This window comes from Cannabis sativa, chromosome 9, assembly GCF_029168945.1.
Source record: "Cannabis sativa cultivar Pink pepper isolate KNU-18-1 chromosome 9, ASM2916894v1, whole genome shotgun sequence".
Taxonomy (NCBI): Eukaryota; Viridiplantae; Streptophyta; class Magnoliopsida; order Rosales; family Cannabaceae; genus Cannabis; species Cannabis sativa.
Genome location: NC_083609.1, coordinates 55,790,140 through 55,797,456, shown reverse-complemented (window position 1 = coordinate 55,797,456; position 7,317 = coordinate 55,790,140).

Below are 7,317 nucleotides of genomic sequence, written 5' to 3'. Positions count from 1 at the left end.
TTTTGAAGTCTTGCATCGGGAGGATACAAGCACACAACCTTCGGGAGATGGTTGTATAGGCTTTCGGGAGATAGCCTTTAAGCCTTGAATCGGGAGGATTCAAGCACTCTTCAAGGTGATCGAAGGGAGTTCGAGCACTTGGAGTTTTATCAAGATTCGGTTAGTAGGTGGAATACATCAAGCTTGCGGCATACAATAAGAGGGAGTCTATTTATGCATAAGTCAATTACTTTGTATTTTTGATACCGATCTAATGAATCTTATCTCTGGGCGTGGCCCCGTGGACTAGTAACAATCTGAAAGGATTGTTGAAACCACGTACAAAAATCTTGTGTGTTTTTACTTTTATGCACTGTTTGTTTTTCTGGGTTTCTCTGGAGTTACAGAGTTGCATTCTGTAACTACAGAAAACTGTTTTCAGTACGAGTTTTATTATTCCGTATTTAATTAATCATTTAATTAAATAATCAAACTGGGAATATTAAAATACGGAATTTCAAACAATATGGAACACTTTGATGATATGAAAAAAGCCAGAGACAAGGCTGTAAATAAGAAAAAGAAATTTAGGAGCACTTAGAAGTTACTGCTGCCGTGGAAAGCTCGGGTGCTGGGGCTTCTCCTGTTGTGGACAGCTCGGCTACTGGGGCTACTACTGCCGTGGAAAGCTCAGCTACTGGTGCTTCTTCTGTCGAGAAAAGCTCAGCTACTGATGCTTCTGCACATGTGAATCCTTAAACTGTTTTCTATTTTGGTTCATTTGTTCATATATGATGATGGAAGTAGTTATGATCTCATTGCATATAATTGTTTGTAAGATAAAAATGCAACAAATTCTTTCAGTATAATTGGTTAGTTGAGGTAGGAATGTAATACCATTGATTTGCATTTTATCAAGAAGATCAGCTCATCAAATAAAAATGTGTTTTTCAATTTTTGACTTCTCATATATATTTGATGTCCTTTTCTCTCTTTCAAGCAATTTCCCTATGTTTACAGCAATGAATATAAATGAGAAATTAAGTTATAGGCTTTGAAATGCTAAATTCTATTAATAGATGTCATCTCTGTTAAGATTTTTTTTCGATGATAAGAAAAGGTATTTTTAGTACATAGTTTGTAGGAAAATTAACGGAATCTTGTACAATTTTTTTTAAAAAATCTTAATTATAAAATAAAATAAACAAAAGTTATTTGTGACAAGTTCAATTATACTATTAGTGTCAAGAAAATCAAAGCTCTGGAAAATAATTTGCAAAACCAAAGTTTGAGGACAAATAATTTGTAAAATTACCAATTATTTTAAACTTTTGTCGTGAGATTTTGTTGTAAGAAGTTTCATTGCTCTTTTTTATCACATTAATGATCAATTTTCTGCTTCCAAAAAATAAAAAAAAAGATCAATTTTCTTTTTTAATAAATAAATCCTCAAACCGTTAATGAATAATAGTGAAAAACTAACACCAATACACCATCAAGAAATCAAAGTTGGGGCACTAGTTTGACCCAAATTAATGATAAGTGACCACTTCAATTATTATTTCTTTTTGGTGTGAACACTTGAATTATGCTAAAAAAAAAGTATAATAGACCTTAGCAAAGTCATATGTGTAAGTTTTATGTAAAAACTTTTAGGGTATATCGCTGAAAGTATCTTTAATGATAACATTTTAAAAAATGTTTAATAAAGTAGAAAATTTAGGTACTGAAATATAAAAAATGTTATATTATTAGAGATGAAAGAATATTATTTGTATTGATGTCAGATAATGATATTGATGTTATATTTAAAAAAGAATTAAAAATTAAAAGTGTAATATTTATATATTGATTTAATAAAAAAAATACATTTTTAGAAGTAAGAGTGCTAAAAATAATGTAGAAGAAAAATAAAATAAAATATTATATTTTTGGATGATATAAAAATATTTAGCACATTTAAAAATGTTATCGTTAAGGATGCTATCAATTTTAAGGCGTCACTTAGGACCAATCTAATTACAAGTTTATAACCAATCAATCCAATCCTAACAGATCTAATATAATCGGATATACAATTATAATTGGATCAGGTCAAATATAAATTTTGAAAATCTAATCTAATCGGATCAGATGGATTGTTGGATGGAACATCTGATCCAATAAATAATCGAATCGAACTGATGCAATTATCATCTAATGATTATCAATTATATTTATATATTTTAAAATATATTTATAATTTTATATATTTAATATATTTCATTTAAAAAAATATATATTAATTAATTCAATATATATTTAACACGTGAGATTAAAGAAAAAAAATCTTAAATCTAAAATATTAATTCTCATTTTTTTAAACGCGAATAAAATTGTTATTAAGTATTGAATAAATTTCATTTTTTTCAATTTTATTATGGAATTATGATAATTAAGTTAGATTAAACTAATATTTATTATGTATGTTGTATTATTAGGTTTTAAATTATATTTTTATATATATATATATATATTTTTGGGAAATTCTACAATGCACCCCCTTAAAATGGATATATTGATACACCCTTGTCTGTTTTAGCACCCGAAATAATTTTTTAATTAAATTTTTTCTCATGATTATGTACGTTATAGTTATTTAAGACATCTTATAAAATTTTAAAATTTTTGGAAAATAACATGCCGAAAATTACATTCAAACAGTGTGTTGCACTCGTGATTATTTTATTTTATATGCATGTAAAATAAATAGACTGTTTGAACATTGTTTTCTATATTGTAAATTATCTAGAATTTCTCAAAATTTCGTAAGTTATCTTAATAGCTATAACGTACATGAATATGAAAAAAAAATAGACTAAAAAATTCTTCTAAATGTCGAAACAAGTCAAGGGTGTATCAGTACATACCTTTTAAGGGAGTGCATTGTGGAAGGGAATTTTGATTTTATATACTTAAAAAATTAAAAAAATTTATTATTAAACCAAAAACCTAAACCCTAAAAAAACTATACTTTTTTTTCAAAACCCCAAAAATACCCCCCTCACAATTCTCTCTCTCTCTGCATCATCTCTCTCTCTCTCTATCTCACATCCCAACCGCCCACCCTCACCACCACCTCCGACCTCCATCCTTCGACCTCCGACCCTCACCGCCACCTCCGACCTCCGACCCTCACCGCCACCTCCGACCATCGGACCTGGGAGCAATTTTTTTTTTTCTGCGATTTCAGAGAGAGGAAGAGAGAGTGGGCTTTCGGGGTGCGACTTTTGGGCGGTCCGAGAGAATGGAGCGGTCCGATGGGTCCCATTTAAAATTAATTATTTTAAAAAGAGGTAACAAAACTCAATTAGCTAACAAATAAATAATAAGGAAATAATGATATAAAATAATAGAACGAAAATTTCTTCAAAATTATTAAAATATAATTAAAAGCAAGATTTAAAACTTATTTGTGATTTTTTGAGGTTGCCTCCATGCGCAAACGAGTCAACAACATACAAACCCAATAATATGATACAAAATAGCTAAACAAAATGGCTCAAACTAGCCAAAAAATTATGACACAAACTAACCTAATAAAAATAAAAATATATATAGAACATAAGTAATCAAAACATTTGACTATATCAAATAAAACTACTATATAAATTAATACATATCAATATAAATAAACTGTCGAAAAAGATTAAAGTACTACAATTTGATGAAAATTATAATAATACTAACATATAAATAAAATATAAAAGGAAATACAAACAACTTGCACTAAAAAAAAACATAAGAAAGAATTAGACCCTATTAATAACAATAAATATAAAGCAGTAACATTAGGAGACACATAATTGTAGTATTAAGTACTTTAATTACAAAAAATCTTATTTTTAGTCACAATAAAACTTGTGATTAAAAATAAAATTGTGACTAATTACAAATTACCATTCCTATGTTGTGACTAAAAATCTGTGACTAAATGTGTTTTTAATCACAATACTTATTGTAACTAAATATTATGATTTAGTCACAAGTACATAATTTTTTGTTGTGACTAAAAGTCACATTTAGTCACAAAAAAATTTATATTGTAACTAAAAATCTGTCACTAAAAATAAGTGTTTTTTGTTGTGTAAGATTACTAATAACAATACTTAAAAGATAATATATAAAAGTCTAAGTAAAACACATATATGGAAAAATTAATAAGAATGCGTATTTAAGTTAATTTTAGAGTTACTTATGATTGGAATGTTGTTTTTAAGATAACTTAGTAAAAAATTTATAGCCTATAGTGTTTGATTTATTTTTATGTATTTTTAAAATTTATTTTAGTATGTATTTAAGTAGTTTTATTTATTTTTGTTCAAATTTATGTTTTTTTTTTTAGATTTTAATGGTCAAATATATCATGTGAGTATGAGAAAAATATGTTAATTAATATGAATTTTATGAATTTAACATGAATTTTGGAATTGTAACTACAATAGGAGAAAAAAAAAATTAAGTTTTAGATGTTTAATTCAATCTAATTTTTGATTATGATCTCTCTTTCAGCTTTTCAAAATATCTTAAATTATGTAATTTCTCATCAAGAGAATTAGGGCCTAAGGCCTAGCCATAATAGAATAAAGAAAGAGAGAAAAAAAAAAGTGTCAAGTGGTATAAAAAGAAGGGCCAAGTGGTATTTAAAAGAATTAGGCGGTATTAAAAACAACTAACTTCATTTTTGACAATTAGATCCACCTTTAGATGGTCATGTAAAAATCTCTAGATTCTATTTCCCAGATTTCTTCTAAATTTGTTATTCATTCTTTAGATTTCAATTTCTCATTGAACATTAAGATTACGTTTGGTTGTATTAATAAAATGGAGTTGAAAGAAATTAATCTTTACTTATTTTATTATTTTGTTGCATTCTAATGAATGTCTTCCACTATTTTCTAAAGAATGAAAAAACCTTTGTATTAGAGTAATGTATAAATCAATATCATTCATAGATGGTTGTATGTATTTAATATGTCCCAATAAAATTTAACTAATTTGAATAAAATCAAACGATTAACAGAAACAAAATCAAAGGTTTCCATTTCATTGAACAAAAATAAAAATCATTAAAAGATAGAATGATTTTGTTCTAATAATTCTAAAATCTAAGTAGAAGATGGAGAAGGGTGATTAAGAGGAAATATTTGAGTTGGCCACCATGGATGGATAATAGGATTAACACGTAATTTGGCTAGGGATATCTTAGGTGGAATATGAACAAGAGTTTCAATGCGATTCTCATTTTGGCTAAGTATTTTACATTGAAAAATCTTTATCTCCTCCTTAGCTTTAGCAAATTTATTTGAGTGCGAGAAAAAGAACACATCTCCGTCATCTGGATGAAGAGCATGTATAGCAAGAAGCGACGACGAGCTTATGCAACACTCAAACCTCATCATCATTTCATCATGATGATGCACCAAATTCCAACTACACATCTCACCATCATCAAACAATTCCCATGCCTTGAAAACAAACAATTGCTTCTTCTTACACCAATAGAATTGTGCTACTCGTACTCTTCCCCGAACCACTCCAACATGTACCCTAGAATTTGAATAACGACCTAACTCCTTAGGCAAACCAATCAAACGGTGTTGTTTTGAACAAACATCTAATGCAAATGCAACAATGCCTTCAGTTTTGCGTAGACCATATGGCCAATATATTACTCCATTGCTTCCCACGATGGCTGTTCGATCTTCGCTTTCATTAAAAATGGTCAGCATCTCTGGAAAATTTAAAGTTGAATGACTCCATTGTCCCGTCTCAGAAGAAAATATTGTTAAATGAAGTAAATGTGGTGGTATACTTATTGAATCAACTGTCCCCATACTAATTTTAACTACTTTATATTGGGTCTTACTATAATCAGATACCACTAATGCATATCTACGTTGTAAATAAAAAGATCTACTATACTCATATTCATGAAAAGGATCTGGAGGTTTAGGAAGCACAACAAGCTGCCTTGTAAAAGGATTGCAAATGCAGAATCGTTGACCAGGAAATAATTCAACCAACAACAAATCCTCAAACGATGACCATATATATGCTCTGTTCTTGGAGGACAATAAAAATTGTAATGCCGGTATCTGACCATAGTCAAGAATCTTTGATCTCTCAGAGAAATATTCCATTGACAAATTAAATTCAGGCAAGTAAGAGTGTGTAAATAGTAGGGTAAAAGGAAGAGATGGAGATGACGACTGTGATGAGTTACTAAGCCTTTTATGACGATGATAATAATTAAATCTGCGACTGAAATATGCTTTGGAATGAGAAATAATTGAAAACCAACGCTTGCAGACATAAGCACACTCCACTATACATTTAAAATCAGGAAGTCGGAGTAATATTTCCAAAAGTATGTCATCATTGAGATTAGAGCATCCTTGTTGATTAGGAATTTTGTGTATTTTCCTACACAACTGATCATAATAAACAATGGTTTGAGAGAGAATAAGCAGAATAAAATGAAGAGCTACTTACTATAAATATATATATATATACATATGAATTACCTGAAAACTCTTTGGTGGTCAGACTGAAAGAAATATAGATATAGAATGTGCACTACTTAGCTATCAAAAAAACGTGATCTCAAAAGCTTATTAATACATTGAATATGATATATATAGTCAAATTGTAACCTAGCTCGTAATGTGGAAGATATATAACAAACTTTCTCTCTCTTTTATTTTTTTATATAATAATAATGCATTAGATTTATTTATTTATTTGACTTAAATTTTCAAGTTATATATATCATTAGTAGTTAGATCATAACCCGTGAATTTGTAAGCTATAAATATTTGATTAAAATAATTAAGTTTCATTTTCAAAGCACATCAAGTCAAACTACGTACCTATAGTTTAGGATGTAGTTAATTTTCTACAACTATATTCAGTATATCTATTTTACACCAACTCAATAGATTGATTAAACGACAAGGTCAAAACTGACATTCTGTAATTAAAACCTTTTAAAGATGGACAAAAAGATTTTTTACCTGTTAAATTATTGCACTTAAGTAGACTTGAATTATTTTTATTCGGCAAAAATATCACTGAAATATAAAACTGGTAGACTTTTGTCTTTTCCATTTACAAAACTATGTAACTTTAGTTAGAGGTAATGAAATAGGATGGAATAGAAAGAAAATAATTTTCATTCTATTCCTGTTTAATTGCATTTTAAACTGTTAGAATATCATTCCAATAGAATTTAATTTCTATTATTTTAGTAGGATGACTATTCTATTTTGAAAGATCATTCCAATGTAACATAAAAAA